Raw genomic sequence first — 25,503 nt, 5'->3', positions numbered from 1 at the left:
CTAATGGTGTTTCCTTTGGGTGTCCCAACACATTGATGCAACTTGAACATTACTACAACATCAATAGAGTGTACACTTAGTCATGACCATGGATTTTGTTGTAAATACCACACCTTCATTGAGCTATGCTCTTGAGCGATGAAAACACTATCCATTCATGGTATTTGGATGGATATTCATTCTTTGTGATGTAGGTGCATAGATGGATGATGTAGGAGCATCCTGACTTAGCCAGTAATGTGATTGTATGTTTAATGTTGTGGCGATGAATTTTATTGACCCCAATGGTCAAAAGGGAGTTTTAGTAGAGAGAGTTGGACTCTCGAATTTATCTTTATATTCAATTATTTTAATAATTACAATATTGTATTATTTTTATAGTAAGAGATAAGTTGTTAGTATAGGTGTGTCTAAGAGCTTCAAAATAGATATTTAACTATGAGATTGATAAAAATATGGATCCAGTTGTCAAAGCCGTTAGGATAAGATAATGATAGAAAGATTAGATGATCCATAACAGAGTGAGTAAGGGAGATGTGTGACAAAAATAGGGTTTGAGTTTGAAACAGGTCATACAAACTACATTTATTCTTTCCCACACCTGCCATGCAATAATAATGTACTTAACCAAAACCAAAAGAAAAGAAATGGATGACCCCTTTGTGCATATACTACACTGAAGAAATATTTAACTAAGTGTATTGCACTGAATAAATATGAAGCAAGATATCACATAAATATCTATAAATATGTAACAATAAGTACACCTAATTTTAATTAGATACATTTAAATGAATATATACATTAAATTTAATTTTGATTAATAATTTTTTATTTAATTAAATATTCAGTTAACTACTTATTGGGCGATATCAAGACTCGACCATAAAATCATTAAAACAAAGTAACCACGCAGGTAGGTTTTGCTCATAAATAAATCAAAATTACAATACGCCAACATCCATCTTCTTCTATTTATAAGTAAATAGAGTATTTGGCTCTAAACTAACTATATATCAACACATAGTGAGTCTTAGATAAACAAATATTCTTCCACTGCATTTATTCTTTCCCATACCTGCCATTCAATAACAATGTAATTAAGCAAAAGAAAAGAAAATCATTAGGTCTTTCTGCAGATGAAAATAACAATATAGTAGCATCCAACAGGAATTGATATGGAAATGCCTTATAAGTAGAATATTTGCCTCTAAACTAACTATATATCAGCACATAGTTAGTCTAATACCTGGCATGCAATAATAATGTACTTAACCAAAACCAAAAGAAAAGAAATTGATAACGCCTTTGTGTGATAAAAAACTAAGAGAAATCATGAACCATGACATATTTGTGCATATAGTACACTGAAGAAATATTTAACTATGTACTGCACTGAAGAAATATGAAGAAAGATAACATAGTTTAGTGGGAAACTTCACTGAATTACATATCTATAAATATGTAACAATACGTGTACTTAAATTTAATTAGATACATTTAAAAGAATATATACTTTAAATTTAATTTTGATTGATATTTTTTGTTTAAATTGTTTATTTATTTAATTATTCAGTTAACTACATAGTGGGAGATATCACAACCTGACTATAAAATCATCAAAACAAAGTAACTAGGCAAGTAGGTTTCGCTCGTACATAAATCAGAATTACAATATACCGGCTTCCATATTCTTCTATTTATAAGTAAATAGAGTATTTGGCTCTAAACTAACTATATATCAACACATAGTTAGTCTCAGATAGACAGATAATATTCGACTGCATTTATTCTTTCCCATACCTGCCATGCAATGACAATGTAATTAACCCAAGGAAAAGAAATTCATGACATATTTAATGTAAAAATCATTAACGATGAAATATTTGTGCATATAGTGCAGTAGTGAAGCAAAAGCGGAGCATAAATTTTAGAGAGGAAAAAAAAAGGCACTTAGTATAAAAGTTGGTCTAATTAAGTTTCCATTACCTATTGTTATAAGTTGCTCTACTAGTCGATGTTGACTTTATTAGCACTAGCAGCTTTGTCGATGTTGTTGTTGTTATGTTGTTTTTTCCGTTGTTGATTTTGTTGTCACCGTTGGTGGTGTTGCCACTGTTGTTGCTGAGGATGGGATTTCCGTCGATCTTGGTGTTGGTGCCGATGACGTTCTTGTCGCCACTGTTGCACTTGCGGTGGACCTTGTTGTTATCGCTGCAGAAGTTCCGCCCTGCTTGCTACAAATTGCTTATGTTGTTGGCTTACGGATATTGAAATTGGAACGCCTTTGGAGGAAACAAGATTCCCACTTCTGCAAGAAAACAAATTCAGTTCAACTCAATCTACTAAACTGTAACAATACATAACGTGGACTATTAAGTGTGAAGCCAAATTCACACAGTATTCTAGATCCTTCTAGATTAGATTTTTCTAGATCTCCAGGATTCTAGATCCTCCTACACCACCAGTGGTTTCTAGATCATTCCAGATCTCCATCTGTATCACACACAGGATTCTAGATCCGTCTTCTGCCTCTATAAATTTGTAATTTCTTTCGCCAAGGAAAGCAAGCCAAGGCCCAATCCTGTTATGTAATGCAAAGTGATTTCTATTCTCGAGTGATTGTTTTATCTATTTTGTTGTTTTTGACTAAGTAATCTTGTTGTTTCTCCATTTGTCTGTCTCTGTGAATTATTCTCTGCTATTTCCATCTAAGTCTCTGAGTATAAATCCGTTGTGTGTTATGTATGCTTTGAACTAACAACTGGTATCAGAGTCAAGTTTGAATATCCACCGTGCAAGCCACTTAGTGCCATCGCCTTGCTCTCACAGCGTTCGTTAAAATGTTAGTTGTTACCCCTCAGGCTGTTGAAGGATCTGTCTAGGAAATAGCTGAGGAACGTTGGAACTAAAAGACAGTTGCTGCAAGAAAAACAAGGTCGTGGACCTATGTTGAAACGTGTTGTTGGAATTTGAAAAGTGGAGATCCGTGGAGATTGGAGTTGAAACGTGGTGTTCGTAAGGTTTTTTTTTACATCAAGCTTGCACGTATACATCAAGTTTTTTTCTCAAACCAACATATGTATGTGTGAAATGTGAAAAGGTTGAAACATTATATATTTTTTTATATTTATTATGAAACATATATAATTATATGTTGGAATTTTGAAAAGTATATTTTAAAAAGAAGCAGGGATTTTGAAAAGGGTATTTTAAAAGGAGGAAGGCCATTATTACTAAATTTTAAAGAGTAATAACTAAAGTTTTATTTTTAAGTGGAGTTTTCTTGTGTTTTGGGGTGTGAATTTGATTGAAAATGGAGACAATAGTTACAGATATGGAGAAGTTGGGCGGGGCTAATTTTTCCCTATGGAAATCACAGATGGAGGATATACTGATTTTAAAGGATCAGTGTTTGCTGATCGAGGGCACAACAAATCAACCCTCATCGATGACAAATGAAGAGTGGAATAAGTTAGATGGAAAGGTGATTGCAACAATCCACCAATATTTAGCAAAGAATGTTTATTTCAACGTGTCTGGAGAAAAGACGGTTGAAGGATTATGGAAGAAGCTCCATGATCTATATGAGAAGAACACATCATCAAAAAAAGTGTTCTTGATGAAGAAGCTTTATAATCTCAAAATGAGTGCTTCAGTTGCTGAGCACTTAAATGCATTTAATATTATTACTGATCAACTTCCCTCTGTTAAAATGCATTTAATATTATTACTGATCAACTTCCCTCTGTTAAAATCATTTTAGATGATGAAATTAGAGCTATTTTGCTAATTTGTTCTATGCCAGACGACTGGGAAAATTAAATTGTAGCTATGAGAACTTCAAAAACTACAAGGACCCTGAAGTTTGTTGATGTCAACAACAATTTAATGAATGAGGAGCTGTGATGCAAGTCAATTGCAGAAAACCAGGGAGGAGAGGCTTTAGGTATCGCTGATCATGGTAGGAGAATGGATCGAGGCCGGCAAGGGCGATCAAGATCGAGAGGCCAATCAAAGTCAAGGAGAGGAAGGATCATCTTCTTCCATTGTGGCAAACCCAGGCACATGAAGAAAGAATGTCGATTCTGGAAGAAAGGACAAAAGGATCAGAGACCGTCTAGTACAAATCACAAGTCATCCAGCACAAATGAAGGTGATACTGCTGCTGTAGCCACAGATGGTGATGTGTTGTTTACTGTTTCAGAAGAGGATGAATGTGTATAGACATTTAGCAGTAGCTTTGATTGGATCCTTGACTTTGTGGCATCTCACCATGTAACCCCCATGCAAAAATAGTTTTGTTTCATATAATCCCGGTGATTATGGTAGAGTGCATTTCGGGAATAATCATTTTTGCAGTATTGTTGGAGTGGGAGATGTCCAAATCAAGATGAAAGATGGACAAGATATATTGTTGAAACAGGTCAGGCATGTACCAGAAACGCGCATGAGTTTAATCTCTATGGGACGACTGGATGATGAAGGTCGTTCGACAAGCTTTGGAAAAGGAGGTTGGAAAATTAGCAAAGGTGCATTGGTCGTGGCCAAAGGACCCAAGACAGGAACATTATACACATTGAAGAGATGGATAGGAAAACCAAATTTGGCTGCCGTCAAAAAAGAAGGAAATTCAGCAGATCTGTGGCATAAGCATTTGGGTCACATGAGCGAGAAGGGTTTAAAAATCCTTGTTGGTAAAAATTTATTTCCAGGTTTGAAATCCTACAATCTTGATCTTTGTGAGCATTGTATATATGGTAGACAAAGAAGGGTTTCATTCCTTAGAGGTGGCCATGAAAGAAAGAAAAATTTGTTGGAATTGGTACACTCAGATGTGTTTGGGCCTGTTAACATCAAATCATTAGGAGGAGCATCATATTTTGTAACATTTATAGATGATGCATCCAGGAAAGTTTGGGCATATCCTATGAAAAATAAAAGTGAAGTGTTTGGAATATTTCAAAAATTCCATGTTTCTGTTGAAAGAGAGACTAACAAATTTCTAAAGTGTTTAAGAACAAATAATGGTGGAGAATATTGCTCAAATGAATTTAAGGAATATTCTAACAGGTTTGGCATAATGCATGAGAAGACTGTGCCTAGTACTCCTCAACAAAATGGTGTCGCAGAAAGGATGAATCACACCATTATGGAAAAGGTGTGACGTATGTTGTCCAATTCTGGTTTGGAGAAGAATTTTTGGGCTGAAGTAGTCAGGACTGCTTGCTACCTCATAAATAGATCTCCAACTATAGCCTTGAATGACAGTATCCTTGAAGAAGTTTGGATTGGTAAGAATTTGAATTATTCTCACTTGAAAATCTTTGGATGTGAAGCATTCGTACATATTACCAAAGAAAATAGAACTAAGCTAGATGATAAATCTATGAAATGCATTTTTTTCGGATATGGGGATGAAGATCTTGGTTATTGTCTATGGGATCAAGTCAAACATAAAATTATTAGAAGCAGGGATGTTATATTTAATGAGTCAGAAATGTTCAAGAGGATTGTAGGTGAGTTGGAGGTCAAGAAGGTTATTGACAGGTTTGAAGAGAAGCAGGAAAACATACCACCAATACAATAAAATGAACAGCAAATTCAGGAGCATGAAGAACAACAAGTGGAAAATAATGAACAACAAGAAGAGGGAATCATGCAAGAATCTTTACAAGAGATTCAGCTTGATAATGCACCACCACAGTTGGTTCACAGATCTTTTAGGCCTCATAAGCCTTCACAAAGGTATCCTCCTTCAAACTATATTTTGTTGACTGATGAAGGTGAACCCAATTGTTTTCAAGAAGCTTGTAAAGTCGAACACAGTAAAGAATCGAAGAAAGCAATGGAAGAAGAACTAAACTCTTTGCAAGAAAATAAAACTTGGGAGTTGGTAAACCTCCCAAAAGGTAAAAAGGCTCTACAAAACAAATGGGCGTACAGGATTAAGCATGAAGGTGACGAAAAGAAGGAGAGGTATAAAGCAAGACTAGTGGTGAAAGGTTTTGTCCAAAAAGAAGGTATTGACTTCACAGAAATTTTTTCACTTGTTGTTAAAATGTCATCCATTAGAGTCATTCTTGGTCTAGTTGCTACTTTAGACCTAGAATGTGAACAGTTAGATGTAGAAACTACTTTCCTTCATGGTGAGTTGGAGGAAGAAATTTATATGGAACATCGAGAAGGCTTCATAGAAAAAGGCAAAGAAGGCCTTGTTTGTAGGTTGAAGAAGAGTCTCTATGGGTTGAAACAGACACCTAGACAATGGTACAAGAAATTTGATTCATTGATGTTGGAACATGGTTTTCAAAGGTTGGAAGCTGACCATTGTGTCTATATCAAGAGGTATGATCACGGAAAGTATATTATATTATTGTTATATGTGGATGACATGTTGATTGTTGGGCATGATAAGAATAAGATCAATAGGTTGAAGAAATATTTGGGTAGCAAATTTACAATGAAGGATTTGGGACTAGCAAAAGAGATATTGGGCATGCGGATTATGTGTCATAGGAAAAACAAAAGGTTGTGGTTGTCACAAGAAAAATACATCAAGAAGGTGCTTGACAGGTTTAATATGAAGGATGCCAAGCTAGTTGGTACACCCCTTATAGCCCACTTCAAGCTAAGTACTGAATTATGTCCTAGTAATGACAAAGAGAAAGAAGAGATGAGCAGAATTGCTTATGCTTCAGCAGTTGGCAGCTTAATGTATGCCATGGTATGCACAAGGCCAGACATTGCATATTCAGTGGAGTAGTGAGTAGGTTCCTTGCCAATCCAGGAAAACAACATTGGCAAGAAGTAAAATGGATTTTGAGGTATCTCAAGGGTAGTAGTCATTATTGTTTATGTTTTGGTCATGATGAGATTGTGCTTGAAGGATTTACAGATGCGGATATGGCTGGAGATATCGACACCAGAAAGTCCACTACAGGTTATTTGTATACATTTGTAGGTGCAACAGTATCTTGGGTGTCAAGGCTACAAAGAATAGTAGCCCTCTCTACAACAGAAGTAGAGTACATAGCTGCAAAAGAATCTTGTAAAGAGATGTTGTGGATGCAACGATTCCTAGGAGAGATAGGAATAAAGCAGGACAAATATGTGCTATATTGTGATAGTCAGAGTGCCATTCACTTGGAGAAAAACCCAGCATTTCATTCAAAAACCAAGCACATTGACTTAAGGTACCATTGGATCCGGCATGTGTTGGAGGAAGAACAGTTATCCTTGGAAAAGATCCATACAAATAGGAACCCTGCTGATATGCTCACTAAGATTCTACCACGAAATAAACATGAGTTATGTAGAGGCACGGTAGGACTCGGTGTGACTTGATGACTCTTATTTGGCTTCAAGTTGGAGAATGTTAAGTGTGAAGCCAAATTCACGTAGTATTCTAGATCCTTCTAGATTAGATTTTTCTAGATCTCCAGGATTCTAGATCCTCCTACACCACTAGTGGTTTCTAGATCATTCTAGATCTCCATCTGAATCACACACAGGATTCTAGATCCTTCTTCTGCCTCTATAAATTTGTAATTTCTCTGGCCAAGGAAAGCAAGCCAAGGCCCAAGCCTGTTATGTAATGCAAAGTGATTTTTGTCCTCCAATGATTGTTTTATCTATTCCGCTGTTTCTGACTAAGTAATCTTGTTGTTTCTCCATTTATCTATCTCTGTGAATTATTCTCTGCTATTTCCGTCTAAGTCTCTGAGTATAATTCCGCTGTGTGTTATGTATACTCTGAACTAACATGGAAATCGATAAGTTACTATGAATCAATGCTTAACGTGGACATAGAATATGAGAAAATCAATGATATCTCACAGATTAGAAATATACAACCATACCTAAAACTGGAGTAGGGAAAATTCCATAAGCAAGAGGTGAGGAATACAATGGCATAGCCTGCCTTATATAGATGTAGGAGAACTCCAAACTCGGATTTGAAAACCATCTACACTCCCAACCAGGGTCAAGTTTTGAAGTTTTCATGTATTAAATTTATATGAATGAAATGATCAATCATCCAAAGACCAGCGTCACGAGGATGACATATTGTGGATGTCCTATTGGGCAGACGAGTTATTCTTTTTCAGAGAGAAAAAAGTTGCACAATCCACTAATGTGACAAAGATTTATTCACGCAATTGGGCAGAAGAGATATTCTTTCTCTGCCCCAAAAAAATAATTATTTTCTATGTTTATAGATGTAACGACTCATATTTATTCGCCCAATTGGGCAGGCACATTATTCTTTTTTAGTGAAGAAAAAATCTTTGCCATAACTACTAGGGTTTCTTCGGGGCAATGGTGAGAGGAGTTATTCTTTTTGGGTGGCAAAAGATAAAATTATATTTTTTATCATAATAGAAGTGAAATATACCAGCATCTTTAGCTTTTAAAAATAATGTACATACACTTTTAAAGAGACAACTAGTCACTGGACTATTTGTTTCACTGTACTATTTCAGAGGAGTTATTCTTCTTAGACACCCATGCATTGTGGCCATAATTTCTCTTAGACGCCCACTTATTTTGGCCTTGCAAAACTATTTTCCTTGCAAAATACCATTTTTTAGAATTTATTTATCAGTGTGCTAAACTCAAAAATCTTTGTGAGCAAGCTTTGATGTCCTCCTCAATAAGCCGTGATGTCTCATGATTATTTCCCAATTATTTTTACTCTAACTACATCTCTATTTCTATTTTCAGGATGTCAATACTTTCTAAAAATACTCAAAAACAATGAAAATCCCTCATCACAATATAACTCCAATAACAATTCAAGTAAAACACCTATTGTCTCATTACCTCCTAAAAGCAATCGCTCCTCTTGATATTGTCTTTCCTTTCAAAGTTTCCGTCTTCTCAAAGCCTTCTAGAGAAGCAATTTTGGTTATTTCTTTCGTACTAGGATATGATGATGAGAATATTGTAGATGAAGTTATGTTTGGAATGATGGAATATTTTTTTGGCTAATCCCCCATTAAAAATACACTATAACTACTATGCTTATATGCATGCATGTTAGTGATTTATTTGGATCTATATTTTGAACATATACAAATTATACTTAACTATGGAATTAGTGTTCATTGACTATTTCATTTAAAAGGAATAAATTGCAATGGACATTAACCCCATTGTTGAATGGTGATAATTTTGTCAAAATATTAGAAAAACCATGAAGACATTCTACTTGGCTTATAGGGCTCCACTAACATGCAAATATTGCATGATTGAATCCTATAATATCCCAACATCAAAATTTTAATGAGATATGGTACACTCTACATGTTCTAATGAAATTATTGCAGTAAAAACACCTAACACAATAAAGATCTAAGAATGCAGCCTCTTCTTTATGCAAATAAATAGAAGCAAAATTACATGCCCACACAAGACCTACTAAAGCCTGTTCCTTGGCATGTATGGGTGCCCATCAACAAAGAAATTAAATATATTGAAGCACAATTGTAGATCCTATATGGATCCGCTAAACAAATTACTCCAACAGGTTTTCATACCTAGGATCAACTAGAACTAGTCTTGCCAAGTTCACATCAAAAGCCAAATAGATAAATAACTCTCCTATCCCCTTTTATAGGCTTGATTGACTCTTTAGAGACTTTATTTTATTGTTTTCCCTCGAAAAACAAAGGCAAATACCATGGGCCAATGCCATGGGCAACTGCCACATTAAATACCATGGGAAGATTCCATCCACTTTGACCATATCCAAATATATATATATATATATATATATATATATATATATATATATATATATAGTCCTCCCACCCAAAGATTGTTTGCCCTCACGTAATCCACTTCTATCCAAAAAAGAAGCATTTGTATATTGATACCAAGATCCCATACAACCCAATGTGTTATTCCATGCCTCCATTCTAAATGATCATGAATCGATCCTTCGATACCTGAATCCAAAAAAATCCTCTCGTCAATCGTGCCCCCAATGGATTCTCCTAGATCACAATGCCACCTAAGTCCTAGGACATGTTGGTTATGACACCACCTCGGCCCCCCATAATTGCTTGTGCTTAAGGGCCCAAGTTGCAATATGCCCTTGGCTAAGAGTATCCCATCAATAGATTTCCAACTCATAATATGTCTTAAATCCATCTTGTGGGAAGTACATAATGCATGAATCCCTGCACATGGAATAAATCTACCATGCTGATGTTTCTTGATGCTCAACTCATGTTGCTCCACCCAATCACCCATCATGATCCAATTGTATAACTCTTGCTTGCTATCCCCAATGTATAATGGCAGGTTGGTAGAGTTGCAAGCCTTATCTATGTACTCTTGTAGAGGGCTGCTCTACAACTCCCAAATGTACTCATCTTCCTGCCTTATGAGGGACTTGAGTCATTCCTCAACACTAGGAAACTCGGCCATTGGTTCAACACATACCCCTATGAGGTCCTCAAATTTTCTATTCTCTTGTAAGACAATGTCTCAGGCTGCCCCGACTCTTTACTTCAACACCATAAGATCTATCTTGAAATGCATGATCCTTTCCCAAAAGTCCTCTACTTGAAATTCTCGTGCCCTACAGAATGTCTCTATATTGACTGCATTAGATGCCTCATGACCACAACTTTAACTTCAACCTTTGTTTGACCCTCTAGAAATGGCTTATCCTACATACTATATTTGTCATGATACCCTCCATGATCATGCTCATCATGTCGGTTTATTGTTATTGGCTCCTCATTTGGTTCTCCTATAATGTATTCTTCCTGGCCTTTTTCACATGTGGGGATAAGTTGTCCACCCTCTTTTATTGTCAAACATGGATGTATTGGTGGACTATTATCTATACCTAATTTCCCATACTATTTATGGATGTTCTTCTCAATATCTATAGACTCAACTGCCACGTCATCAAGAGGAATTCCCTCCTTCCTTTCATGATTTACTTTGTCAAGTTGATTGATTATCATCAACCTGTCATGTAAGTTTCTCTAAAAAACATGGTGTTGTTGCTCACCATCTGTACTTGATTGCTTGGATCCTTCATAGGTTCTCTTCTAAAAACCGGTGAAACCAACTATGGATGAATCTTCATGATCTGCCCTTATTTCCTCTTATCACCTGGACATGAATGGTTAAGGGCCCAAGGTCCCTTACACATAAACCATAGTCCTCTCATCCTTAGCTCATTCTTGATGCATATTTTGTTCTTTCTTACTCCATCAATCCTTATCAACTCCTTCGTAGTGAGCACCCTTCTAAGTAATTTTATGTTTTTCTTGACAAACTTCTCGACTAGATCATAGAATCCCTGTAGTTCCTTCCTCCAAATGGTCCACAATATGCATCTTAGTATCTTATAGATGTGAGCATGGCTTTCTAATAATAGAGACACAATCTTTTGCATGCTTGTTTTGACATGGTCTGAATGAGCTGATGTAATACTGGTGTAAACGTTTTGGAGCACCTCCATTTTACCTTCCATTGAAACGAATTAGAGGCTGAAACCAATCTAACACCTCTACTCATTAGATGGCTCGGTGTTCATTTTAGTGCACAAAGTTACCCTCCTCATGACCTCAACTGCTACTGAGAAACATCACTCTTGAGATCAACAATGCGACTGTTTGGTTATGGGTGCCTCGAATTCCCTTCTGTCAGTGGTATAGTCTCATGCAATTGATTCAATGGGTCTGCGCGATTTTCGGCTGACCTCCTTGCTCCAGTGATGTGAATACTCCCTTTCATGGTGAGGTGCCTCTTAGAAGGTGAAACGGTGGATGAGACCATTGTTGACCTGATCCATGGCTCAGTAATGTAGGTAAAGTGTTTTGATGCAATCTATGCATATGGCTATTGGTTTTATCATCAATGGCCCTGAGATTCACTTGCTAAAGAAAAAATATTCCACACTAAAAATATTCCACACTCTCTCCTTCTTTAACTTGGCCCCCTTTGATGAAATTGTTATCACCAAAAATTTATCATCTAGCCTAATTTACTAGATGGATTAAAGTACACCATGTAAATTCAATTTTACCATAGTAAAATTGCTTTCATTGTCAGAAATTACTTAATAAACCAGAATTGTTAAGTAATTTATAATTAAACCCATGAAGAATAATTAAATAAGTCACTATTTATTTTATTTTCTTCTAGGAATTAATTAAATCATTGTTCAATTATTAATCTTTTTCATATTTGACCCAATTATGAAAAATCAAAAGACAAATTATCAATTATCTTATTTTTCTCCAGGAATAATTAAGTAATCTCTAATTAATTACTATTCCTTGTCAAATTTGAATAAATCCCTTAGGAATAACTAAATAAATCATTATTTCTTTATTATTCCTTAACCAATTTCTTGAGATGATAAACAAATCATTTATTTATTTATTATTTCTAAATAAAAGTTTAAATACATTTTCCCTCCTAACCAAATATAATAAAATATTCCAAGTGGTTATTCCAAGAATGGGGTTAATAATATTTTATTATTGCTCATTATTCGAGGATAACTCAATATTTTGTTATAAATAGAGGGTGTTTCCATTCATTATTCACTTTCGATTATTTTCATTCTTGCACTCACTATTGTAACTCTTATTATTTTCATTGCCGCACACCATTTCTCTGCCATTTGAGTTCCCATTAAGGTCAAACATTTTATTTTTTGGGATTTCACATTATAGAGGAGAGAGACTTTACACAAGTTGAAGATGTTTTAGGATAGAGAAGAACCCATCCCATAGAGAGGGACTCGTAAAATTTATTTGTTCCCTTCACAAGTGTTATAATAAAATATGTTCTTTGTATATCTTGTTTACATTGGATGATTGGAGTTATTATTGTTTCTTTTTGTTGTTTAACTATGATCGTGTCATAGATCAGGACTTCTATCATTTTCTTCTATCATTTGCTGCAAATCTACAATGTTTAGTAGCCATTTATATTGTTGAGATTGTTTGTCATCCAGAGTCTTAAGTGGGTTCTTTTCATACATCTTTGAGCCGAAAACACTACAACAAAATTGGAAACTTCGTTGGTTTTTTACTTCAGATCCAAAAACTTGGGTGACGTTCAGTTTTCAGGTTAGTGTTTCTTATTTTTTCAGACTCTTAATTTTATTTACTAGCTTTCTAACCCTAGATATGTCAAATTTCTAACTTCTGCAAGTTTTTTGGTCTTTTTAGCAGGTCACAAGAACGAGCTGCAATAGAGACAGTAGTTTTTTCCCAGATTTTCGGACCGAGAATCAAGGAGCAAAAATCACACTTTTTAGCCCAAAAAGTGTGACCTCAAGTCTAGAGTGCACCTTTCACCCAAAAAACTACAATCACCCCTAAAAATATGTTAGTACCTGCGACTTTAGGCTTTCTGGGTTTTTATGAGATCTGTTTCTAGGTTTTGTCGAGAGTTGTGTGTTGGGTTGTCTTACATTTGTCTCATCCTACTTAGGCCTTGATCTATTTCGATTTACTCATCAAAGTGGAATTTATCCCCTTAGGGCTTCTAGTACGCTTCCACCTTTATAGGAGGAGTTTAGGTGAGTAAGAAGACTGAGTTTCTCCAGCACTTTCAGCCATATTTTCCAGATCTATACCCTTTTCCTTCAAATCTCCAAAGATAGGTTGTTTCCATCCATAGTTTCATATTAAACCTTGTTTGGTCATTGGCCTTAGGGTCCCATCAATTTCCCTAGGATTTACGCCCATCTCCCTATCTTTTTGTAGCAATCTTCCTCTCTAGTTTTTTGTTGTTGCTGCGCCACTTTCCAGTAGCCTAGTGTCATTTCATCCTAGTGGGGTTTAGTTAATGGTTTTGTTGTTCATTTACTGTTGTTAATTTTAGTTTATTTCAGCAATTTTTTTTCTTTTTTACAAAGAAGATCTGGGCTTAATCAATAAATACACTGGCACACACAAGCACACATTAAGCGAAGGGCGATTGGTTTACACCCTCAAGCCAAGACTAAAAATAATAAATTTATCTCCCCTCATCGAGGCAAAGTCATATTGTTGATCTCCCTTCACCATTTTCATGTCACATGTGTCTTACCACCATTGCACCACCAAGGCATTTGTCATGAATACTCTTATACCTTCATCCCCATTTCCATTCAGGCATATTACTCCTCCCCACTGGGTTTGAGTTCATAGCCCTCTTAATCGCCATACTGACTCTTCTCCTGGTTCATCTGATTCTGAGCCTCTTTCGCCACCTATTGTCACCATGTTTGGACCCACAACTGGTGTAGGAACCCAACCTAGTGTTGGCTGTAGTTCCACCCTAGTTATCACATCTAGAGGAGCAGTCTCATGAACCATTCAAGGAACTCCCATACTCCCTTTTATGGCTGGGTTAAGTCTCCTGGATTTTATCCAGTTGATAAACGACCAAATACACCACGATGCTGGTTGACATGCTATGTCGACTAAGCTTCCCTCAGATATCCCAAAGTTTGAGGGTATTTCTTGAGAGGATCCTACCGATCATGTTCGCTCCTTCTACATGTGGTGTTCATCCAACTCCATTACTAATGACTTCATTCGTTTTCGGTTGTTCCAATGCACGCTCACTAGAGACGCTAGAAAATTGTATGTAGACTAGCCAACCACATTTCATTCCATTTTAGTGATGCTTGCTAAAGTGTTCCTCTCATATTTCCAGCTACCTCCCTAATACGACACTCGTAAAAATATATTGACCTCATTCCGTCAGTCCTCTACCACTTGCCTTTTCGACGATGTTCAAGAGTGGCGTAGCAGGAGGAGCACATGTCATGCCCTGCCCTTCAAAGACCATGCCCATATATATTGGTTTCTCAGGAGCCTTTTAGCACCCATGGGAAAAGATGCATTTTCCTCAGACTGAGGAAGAAGCTCTCCAAACCACTCTGAGATATGACTAAATTTATGTACAATTTGGTTTTGTCTATACCGTCATTCTAAACCTTCCTTGTCCTAGAGGTTCCAATGCATCGGGGGAATCTCACGTTGCCACCAGTATCATTGGAACCCTTTCACATCCTTCCCCATATACTAAGCAAAGATATGGCCATCCACAGGGGGGTGCCAGTTCCTCCAACACTTATGCCCCTCCTACTAGCAACATGTTTTCAGGGCCCTAACCTATCTACCAAACCATTACTCCTCCTTATGAACAGTCGAGCACTCTAGCCCCTCAAGAATTAACACCAGAACCTGCCATGCATCCTCAGCCCCAGTAGATACAGCCCCCTCAGGGTCAGGATTTTGAACAGTAGAGTGCAACCAGTCCCCAAAATTTGAAGAAAAGTAGTAAGGGGAAGGGTAACAATGGTAACAAGGGTAACCAGGGTAATCAAGGTAATCAACTTAGTGAATCTAAGGTGAACCAGCCTAACACCAACTACCAGCAATAGGGAAGCCAACCTAAGAAAAACAAGCTTATTCGTATGAACAAGCCTTGTGAATGTTGTGGCATACATGGTCATTATACACATGACTATCCTATCTTACCCTAGATGTGCGAAATTTGGGAAGATCAAGTAGGTTCTAGAGGCCAACAATCGCCTAAGAATCCTACACCATGTCAATCGACAGTGCTTACAAATCCTTTCCCTCAACAAGGATTTGCTTCTTCTCAACCTCACCCAGGTCAAGCAGCCCACCCTCCCCAACCTTCTAGTCCTAGTGACTACCGGATCCTCATGATGAACTTTGATGAGGTTAATCCCTCCGATATCAACTTGCAAACTCGATTGCTTCAATATGATAAGCCATCAACTTCATTTGCCACTGAGTGCAAAGCCAAAGCTTCTACTGAGCCTCTTATGACATCAAATGTTCCATTACAGATCCCTCAACCTAAAGCTGAGGCAATTCCGAAGATCCCAAAGGGACCATTATGTCGTAACATCATTTCTATCCTAGCTGCACATACATACAGTATAGTAGATGACTTGGTGCAATCACTTGCTACCATGTCGACACTGGATGTACTCCAATTTTGCCATCTCAAGAAAAACCTCTAATAACTTCTTTGGGCATAGTAGATCCTTCTAACGATCATTTGATTGTCTTCCTAGTTGATACATCAGAACATCACCATTTCTTTGCTCTGTTGCTTTCTAGGTACTAGTTCGAGTCTGTAATGCCATCATCTCCTGATTCATTATTGACGATGGTGCATCCACTTGTGTGATGTCCGATACCATTTGGAAAAAAATTTAGTCACCTGAGTTGTCCCCCTCCACCATCACTTTGCATGCTTGGGATAGACACTCCTCCTAGGCTCTTGGCATGTACCGCAACTGTCCAGTGGCCCTTGTGGCCAAGACTGTCCATGTAGATATTGAGGTTATTGATGCCCCTTTAGATTACAACATTCTCTTGGGCTGTAGTTACACATATGCCATGTCACATGTCGCATCTATGGTTTCCCTCAAGATGTTCTTCCCCCATGAAGGGAAGATCATTACCATAGATCAGTTGACTTACTACGAGCTGACATCCGTGACGTCCCCCAAGTCCATTATCTCATCAGTTTTAGATAATAAGTCTTTAACTCCTCTCACTGGTGTTTCACCCAAAGTCTATAGAGATTCCACATTGTTGGATTCTTTCCCTAGTCCTCCCCCTCTCATCTTAGAACCTAAATCTTTCAGCATCACGGGTTGTCCTCAAGCAGTCTCGTACATTCGATCCACAACGAGCTCCTCTACACTGCGCGGTTACCATCCTAGCTGAGCCATCCAGATCCACCCGCCAGGACCTCCTCCATTTGTCGGTGCCTCTCCTATCTTCCCCCTAGGAACTGTTCCTCCAGGTCTCAACCATCTAGGAGCTATTTTGTCGGGACATTACCCTGCAGGCCAGATTCCTTTCTTATTTCCTCCTCCCGCAATATTTTATGTCCCTGTCATGGCTTCGTTGGTCCTTCCTAACATGACATTAGGGATCCCCATATGTTACATTGACCCGCCAACAAGCATTCTTCCTAGTCGGCTAAGACCTTATCGTGCTCTGACCCTAGTTCAATTGGTCCCTACGGCCCCTACCGCTACTTTAGTTCCATCACAACCTCAAGAGCAAGCCACTCCTGTTGGGAGAACATCTGGACAAGGGGAAAAGCTAAGAGCAAAGAACCTAAGGACAAGGCTCCCCAACCTCCTCCAGTCCCCAAGGCCCCAAAGTCATCACCTTCGTGCACTTTGTGTAAAGTTGTGTGGCACGCGACCAATAAATGTCCTGAGCTTCCTTATCTCAAACCTTTGTTTCATGAAACGTTCCCTAAGTCAAATATCCCTAAATTCCATGTTAATTTATCGGATCCAGCCAAGAAACTCAGAATGTTATGAAAAAATAACCCTTGTGCCCTATGTGATCATCATGGTGACTACTCCCATTGTTGCCCTCATCTCAACGAATTTTGTGATTTCCTTAAGGCACTTTGCAAATATGAGACCACTCATAATGGATCATCTACTCCTCTACCTATGGATTTTTGTACCAATAGTAAGCCAGAAAAGGGGGAATCCAGTCTCACCATCATGATCCCTTCCCCAGATGTCCAGATGATGGACACCACGGGCCATATCCTTTACATGTCATCATCCTTGAGTTCCTCATAGGCAATCCTTTCTAAGGTTTCTGCGCATGCTTCTATTCAACCTCTCTTTATAGAATCCTAGGTCTCAACATACATAGATCCTTCATCTACTATCATGTCGTCTGCTATTCCATATGATGTGTATGTGAACCTTTCTTAGGTTGATGCACTAGGTAGCGCTGCCGCATGATGTAGTCAATATTCCTCTCATCCACCCATCTTCCATTTTGATGAGGACATCATGGAAGCTATGTCTACCCATAATTACCCTTGTACTTAGGAAAGGGGAATATTTTTTGGAGGATTCTAAAGGCCATTTCCTTCCTAATAATCCCATTTAAATCTACCTAAAGAAATTTTTCTCATAGCTTATCTCTTTGATTTGCATGTCTTTATTTCTGTCATGAAGTTAGGTAGGATGCATCATCTCATCTGTCATATTTTACACCTTTTAGATGGATCCATCATCCACACCATATATTAGTCATGTTGATGGTGCAAGTCGCTTCTCCAGGAATAGAGCCTTAGTAGCCTGGGCCATTTTTACCCCCTTGCATACATTAGTCCTTTCGAACGACGTGTGCATTGGATCTGCCAACAATAACGAGGCTGAATATGATGTAGTGATAGGTTTGTTAGTTGATTCCCTTTCTCATTGCATCCTTCATCTTCATGTTCATTTTATATTCGTTGCTACTTGTCATGCAATTGAATGGTGTGTATCACATGCATAACGAAGTCATATTTATAAAATATCTGTGTGTTAAGCTGTTGGTACGTGAATTTGAAACCATTACTTTTATTAAGTTCTTAGAGCCCAAAATAACTATGTAGATACCATTGCAAATAACATTCTGGATTGGCATTTATCACGTGTATACCACAGAAGACAACCATAAACAAAACACATGGAGAACCATCATCGTCATATAAAAATGCATAATCATATTATGTATCATATAAGTGTTTGAAGCCCATAGCTCTAAATACATTCGACATGCCCATAACATGTTACAAAAATCAAAATCAAAGGGACCCACATGTCCCCATATCTAGTCACTATCCGAAGGATCACACACCAAAGGCTTTGCCCCACCTGCACGTAGATCATGTACTGCATGACCAACCATCGCCATGTGCCACATGATACCTTGCCACTCTAAGGGAAGGCCGTTACACTCATATATGTATCGATCATCTAGCTCATGCCATCCACGCGCAGAAACTCTGTTCAAGAGTACCCTAGATCTATGGTGTAGATAAACAAGTAGCACACTATCCTCTAGACCCTGACAAGATGACGATGTTCACCAATCTACAACCACAGGCACTACAGCTCGTCCTGCATTTCCTGCTAATTTTACCAGTGCTATGTCTACATACCACATATTTTACACTCAGTACCATATACATGTGATAAAAATATGAAATGCACCATAAAAATAGCAATTTAACAATTACCATTTGGTCCCCATGCTCGCCTGAGCGAAAGTGGCAAGTTAGCATCTCCGTGATAGTTCATCCCGTTATAAGGATAATCATTAATCTATAGGGGCATTTGATCCCAATGTGCAAAAAAGACGGGTTGGAACACTCGTCTGACTCCCCGTCCTCCTCTCCATAGTAGCTACCCCCAGTGGCGGATCCTGGGCTCCTATAGGCCCCCATATTAGATCTATACATGAGGAATGATGGTGGGTATCTTCTCAAAGAAGAATGTGCATAATACTATACCGAAAGAATAGTCATGGTTCACCTACATAGATTTAACTATCATTTCACTGATGGAAACATCATCTCAGCCCAGCCATAGTAGGTCCTAGCCAAAACACTATCATTTAGCATCATCTACTCACCAGTGATGTGGTGGAACGCATGGCTGCCCAAGGCCCATAGCACAGCTGCAGAAACAACCTGTCTCTCTAGCCAGTGTAAATCACCAATCAGGATAGTTGTAACCTTCACATGCACATCCCATGGACAATGGCACTCCACAAACTCTGTAATGTTCCTCCGACAAGGAAACACCATATGGATATCCCCCACCACTCATGGGGGAGGTAGTATGGTTAAGAAATAAATATCCTGTAATGTGAGCTCAATCTTGTGCCCTTGCAAGCGCAAATACCTTGTGGTCTGGATCCCAATAGCTCACAATTTGTAATAGAAATGGCTCACCTGCTGGTGGGCTCCAGTATTGTAGCAATAATGCTACAACTCCTGGAACTCCCTTCTTTAATTTTATCAACCCGGTAGTTCGTAACAAACTTGGAAGCGACGGTGCTGTATGCACAAGTACTAGCTCTTGCCGCAGCTGTCACTTGGTCAGCTGGCACAAGTCCACTAGGAGCTTAAGCCAACTTCTATGAGCTCTTAGAAGAAGCTTTTTAATTGATGGATGAAAGCTAACTCGAAGGAAGCTAATCTAATTGCAAAAAGAAACTGAAAGCCAAAAAGAAACGCAAACCCTAGCAAACCCTAATTCTACCAGCTAGTCCTACTGACGCAAAGGAGAGCATGCAAACTACTGAAAGAGATGCCATTACTTCTAAGAAGGTAAAATGCATGTGTCTAAGTTATCACTATCTGAAGAAAACATCTTTTTGTATTTTTGTTTAAGTTATTAGAATTATCATGCATGTGCTTTTAACTGGCTTTTCACTGTGCAGGGGTGGATCAAGGAGGAGAAATGCTTGGAAAAGGTTGGGAAGACTCGGAGAGGGTCTAAGGGATCCCTATCATCCTTTCAGAGAGTTTCACAAAGTCAGGATGCCATGCAACCGTGTTTATGAACTTCTACAGGAAGTCTGCAGGGGTTTCTACAGGATGTTCTGTAATTCTTCTACAGGATGTTTCGAAATGGGATTTTGGAGCATGGATGGAGGGAAAAAGATGGAGGAATGAGTATGGAGGTGAAATAGGGGTGTGAAGAGGTCTAGGACTTGGTGGATGAGGCTAAGGAGCGATTGGATTTGTTCAAGGATGGATGAAGCGATGTTGCACAAGAAGATGAGAATCATGGCAAAGTAAGCGGATGAGGCAAATGTAAGGTAAGGTTTATAAGTGAAGGATGAAGCAGGTAGGTTGGATGGAGTATGGGTAGGTAAGGAAGGATAACAGGTACTCTGCAAGTGGTTTTTCAAAATGAACAAACAAAGACATGCAAGAAAACAAAGATCTAGTTATGCTACCCTAATATGATCTAGCTAACAGTAGCAAGAATGGACAGTAGCTTTATTTGCAAGGAAACCATGTAAACACGTGAGCAAGAACAGTCCAAAAGATCTGAATGCATGACTAAATCCTACCACTCTATTCCAAACATAAAAAGCTACTTTAACCATCAAAAGAAATCTAGATAACAAAGAAAGATCTAAATCTAGATAGCAGATTTTATTTTAAAACGCAGCAAAACACATAAAGATAAACAAAGGAGTTACTGGGCGCTTGAGATGGGCCCAACCCCAAGAGCTACAGCCTCCAAAGAGAGATTTAGAGCTGGTGCAAAGCTGGATTCATCTTTATTGATCAAGAAATGAAGAGTTACATCAAAACTGTCCACAATAAGGACTTGAAAATGAGCTGAAAGTAAAGCTAATCCATTGCATAAAAATTGAACTACAAACTGGCTAACTATTGGCTACAAAATGACTAACCACTAGCTACTACCTACTGGCTAACTAGCTAACATCCACTGGCCAACCCAAATGAGGCCCTAAGCCTTCTTATTTATACAATTTGAGGACCCAACAGTCCTCCTAAAATTTAGGGACTCGGCTGCCCAAGACTTGTAGTTAACAGCAGTCCTACTTGACTTGCTTGGCTGCCCTTGTGTTGATTGATTCGGTGGCCCTTGAACTCCGAGCTGATGGTGGAGAATTCGAGGTAAGGGCCCATAAATGAAGGGGACACCTTCCTACAAATCCTCTCCCTTGTCTTCCAACGAATTTGGCTGCCAAGTGCTCATTAAGACCTTCAATTTTGTCTCCAAATTGACCAAAAAGGCTACACAAAGCACCCATTAGACTTGTTGGCATAATGACTAACCAAATTCACTCTATTAGCATAAATATAATCAAAAACATGCAATAAACTAATGAGAATGGTGGATTAAGTCAAATTAGGAGGTTGAATGAGCCCAAATAATTGTCCATTTTTGGGGCTCATCATCACCCCCTACTGAAAGTGTTGCTCATCCTTTGAGCAACCAATCTCTCTCCTCATCTTTGCCGGCCCTGGTGGCCTCCTTGTCATGCCAAGCTTTTGAAGTGATGTCCTCTTCTCTGTCACGAAACCATGCTTCTTTTCTTCTTCCCACTGCCTGCTGCTTTTCCTAGTGAATTCTCAGCCTTGTTATGAGTGTGCAAGTATATGCAATCATATGGAAGAAATGGTGGCCTTGTCATTTCCTAAAACCTACAACGTGAGGGCACTCGTATGTTTTGTAACAAGGAAGTTGGTTAAATTCACAAGATAAGCCATGGTCATGTTTCCAAGCAACAGGAATATGATAAAGGTGTTTTCTCTGGCTTTTTCAATAGCAATAGCTAATACATTACCCTCCACAAAAAGAGTAACAGGAAGCAATAACAGCGCAGCAATTGGTGCCATGTACATGAGAAAATTCATAGAGTGAAGCTTCTCTGCCTCAGAGGTAAGCAGGAGCCCCTGAACAACTGATTTCAATGCTCTGGCAACAGTTGATCCTAGGCAAACCAAAAAGCCAAAAAGGTGGAATAATGGCTCACTGTTGCTTGCAATAACAATGCCAAATACCACAGGCACCAAGGCCATATAAACCACAGAAGACTCCCTCTTACATGTTATTATAAATGCAAAATATTGCTGTGAAGAAGGGAGTTGTTGCCCCAATAGCTTGATTGAAGGAGACTGGCAAATAGCGCAGAGAAATATTGCCACAAACAACCGAGAAGGAGAAAATGAAGCTCAGTGCCAATATCTCAAGAAACTGTCTCCTGGAGACGATGAACTGCATTGGTACAATCTCTAACCATGAAATTGCCAGAAAACCATAAAATGAATAGGCACACATGTGCAACATTGTGAGGAATATTGGGTATCTGCATCCAAAAAACTAAGTAGGCATTTGTTAAGCAATAGCACACCAATATTGGAAGAGTACCAAGCTACAATAATGAGAGCTGTTGTAATAGTCTGGGACACAGGAAATGAACCATATTTTCCTTCTCCTGTTGGAGTTGGAGGTATGTCAATAACTTCTTGTTCAAGCTTTGGATTACTGCCCCGCCTCGTCCATGTTTGTGTTTCAGCCATAGCTGAAGAGGGCTTGAAAAATCAGATCTGATCAATATTCGGAAGACCCAATTGGTTTCCAGACCTGAACATCGTCTGGGTACTTGTCTATACTGTGTAGGACTCAGATGGACCCAAAACAGATGTGGATGTCTCGTTATTATAAGCCTCCCCCAACTCTGCAACTTGGTGATCTTTTTAGCCTCCTCGAGCTGAGAGATGAAAGAGAGATCAGTTCCTATTGGGAACAGCTTCAGATTGCGATTGAGGTGTATGAGAAGCGAGCGCAAACACAAATCTCATCAGAGAGCTCCACCCCAGTTCCGCCTGAAAACCAAGCAACTTACTCTGCCCTGGAAGACTCTGCTGTATTTTCCTGTAAAACGTCTTCCTGTAGAATGTTACTGCCCCTCTAAGCGAGCCGGATACGCAACAGACTCTCGAAGACAGGTAGAAAACCCCATGGAGGATGACTAGTTAACAGCTTGTGGGAGCAGAGGACGCGTACTTCGGCTAAGAACGTTGCAGGCACAAATGAATCAGCGGGTGGTGAGAGTCAGCCGAGCATTTTTTTAATTACGGCATGATTCACGTGAGAGAGTGAAGTGGCCAAGTGTACGTGGCCTCATGCAACTAGAAGTGTTGTTCCTCACTGTAGTGTAATTATGAACTGTAGTTCTCTGCCTGTAATCACTCACCATTAGTTGCACTGGAGTTTAGAATATCCACACTGTCTGTGTTTTTTCAAATTTCACGTGAATGACTGATCCATGCATGCTGCGTGATTTTTTCCTTGATGCGTGCAATCGAATATGGCTAGCTTCTTGGCTGAATCCACCCATCTCATTCGTTCATGCAATGCTTATATTAGATTCATGCAATAGAAGAACAAGGTTTAGTCACGTACCTGAAGTCAAATGGCTGCTGTGAAGCTTTTGCTGCTGCATGCTCATATTCTGCTGCTGCATGTTTGGATCCTTTGGTTGCATGAGCGCTTGGCTGATGATTTTTTATTGTTTTTCCTTGTGCAGGTGTTCTCTGGCCAGATCTAAGCTCCAGGCAATTGATTCCACGTTCAAATCTGCACGTTCAAGCTGTTGCTGCTGCATTGTCACAGAACCAGAACTTGTTTTCGCCATTGCTCCCAAACGGTAAACCGGATTGATCTGAAACTTGCTGAGCATGTTCCTATCATCATTATGCATCTCCCATAGCAAAATCGTGATCAATGGATGCACGGATTTCGAGAAAAATGGAGAATGGCTGAAGATTTCAGAGATCGATTTCTCGGAAACCGTGCATCGGAATCGGCTAAAACTGCTTGGGTAGGCTACTATCACCCATGTGCATCTCCACATGAAACATGTTTTAAAACGGATGCACGGATATGGAGAAAATGCAAAAATGGCTGATGGTGATGGAGGCTGATTTCTTGGAAACCGTGCACCGGAACGGCATGAAACTGCTCAGGCATGTTGTCATCACCCTTGTACAATTCCCCATAAAACGGTTTGTCAAATGGATGCATGGTTTTCAAGTTATGGCAAAAACAAATTTTGTTCTATGGATTTTTGCCTCAAGGCTTTTTGCAAATGTTTGCATGGAAGGAAAAACTGAGCTTGGGCTGTGATGCAGGTATGGAGATGATGGAGGAGGAGTTTGAAGATTGCATGAGGACTTCTGAACCCTTGAGGAAGCTACCATGTTCGCCAAACCACTTTTTGAAATCCATGTCTAGTTTCCCACAATTTCTACAGGAAGTTCCTGTAGAAGCACAATGAGAAGCACAATGAGGTGGAAAAAATGATGGACAAAGGCAAGGGATGGACACACAAGTGCTTGTAGGCCTAATCAACAGATTACCACCATCAGGTTCCATTTTAGACTTGAATTTGGTTCGTCCAAAGGTTCTACAGGATGTTTCCTGTAGAAATACAGAGCTTCCTGTAGAAGGCACAAGAAAAATTCCTTTAACCTTGATTTGAGTGCTCCTCCTGTCATGAAACGTCCTTCTTGCAACCTGCAATTAGCCAATGGAATTAGTTTTATTTTTCTTCTTCTTTTTCTCTTTTGTTTTTTTTTTGAAAAACAACTAGGGCGCCTCATGGAGGTTTTCACCCTAATTGCCTGCCTTGGGCGCCTCCAAGGGAGGTTTTCACCCAAAGATCTTATTCTCTTTTCTCTTTTTTTCCCAACCCATTGACCGCCTCATGGAGGTTTTCAATCAATGAGCCAATCTAAGGCGCCCTTGAGGAGGTTTTCACCTTAGATTTTTATTTTTTCTTCTTATTTTCATTTTTTCTCTTATTTTTTTTTTTTTTTTTTTCTACCCTACCCTACTTGAAAAATAAAATCATTTTCAAGTATAAGAATACTTCCAATGGAGCCATGTGCACATCGAGATTAGAGAAAAAATGATGTGAAGGCTCGAAATGCATGCTTTGATAGTTATCCAGATCTCAGAGACCAAATGATCTGACCTTGAAGGGATCAAACATAGCTGAGGAAGAGAGTACCGTTGCAACTTAGTGACCATCTGAAACCATATCTCAATATAGCTTTGATATCCATGGTCGTCTTGCTGATTTGGATCATTCTTCATGTCACCTTCTATCATGA

The 25,503-nt window shown here is 38.7% G+C and overlaps 1 long non-coding RNA gene across 1 annotated transcript in view; it reads right to left on the bottom strand.

Moving 5' to 3' along the window:
* Positions 1 to 961: 961 nt before the first annotated feature.
* Positions 962 to 25,503, bottom strand: part of LOC149227081 (uncharacterized) — a 96,321-nt gene continuing 71,779 nt past the window's right edge. The window contains exon 3 of the long non-coding RNA XR_016247098.1: positions 962 to 1,078. This is a non-coding gene — a long non-coding RNA (uncharacterized LOC149227081). The remainder of the gene's footprint in view (positions 1,079 to 25,503) is intronic.

The sequence above is a fragment of the Pinus tabuliformis genome, chromosome J, assembly GCF_031772625.1.
Source record: "Pinus tabuliformis cultivar Carrire ecotype Pingquan chromosome J, CPIR1, whole genome shotgun sequence".
In the NCBI taxonomy this organism is placed as follows: domain Eukaryota; kingdom Viridiplantae; phylum Streptophyta; class Pinopsida; order Pinales; family Pinaceae; genus Pinus; species Pinus tabuliformis.
The sequence above is the reverse complement of the archived record's forward strand: the minus strand, read 5'-3'. Positions and strand labels throughout refer to the sequence as shown.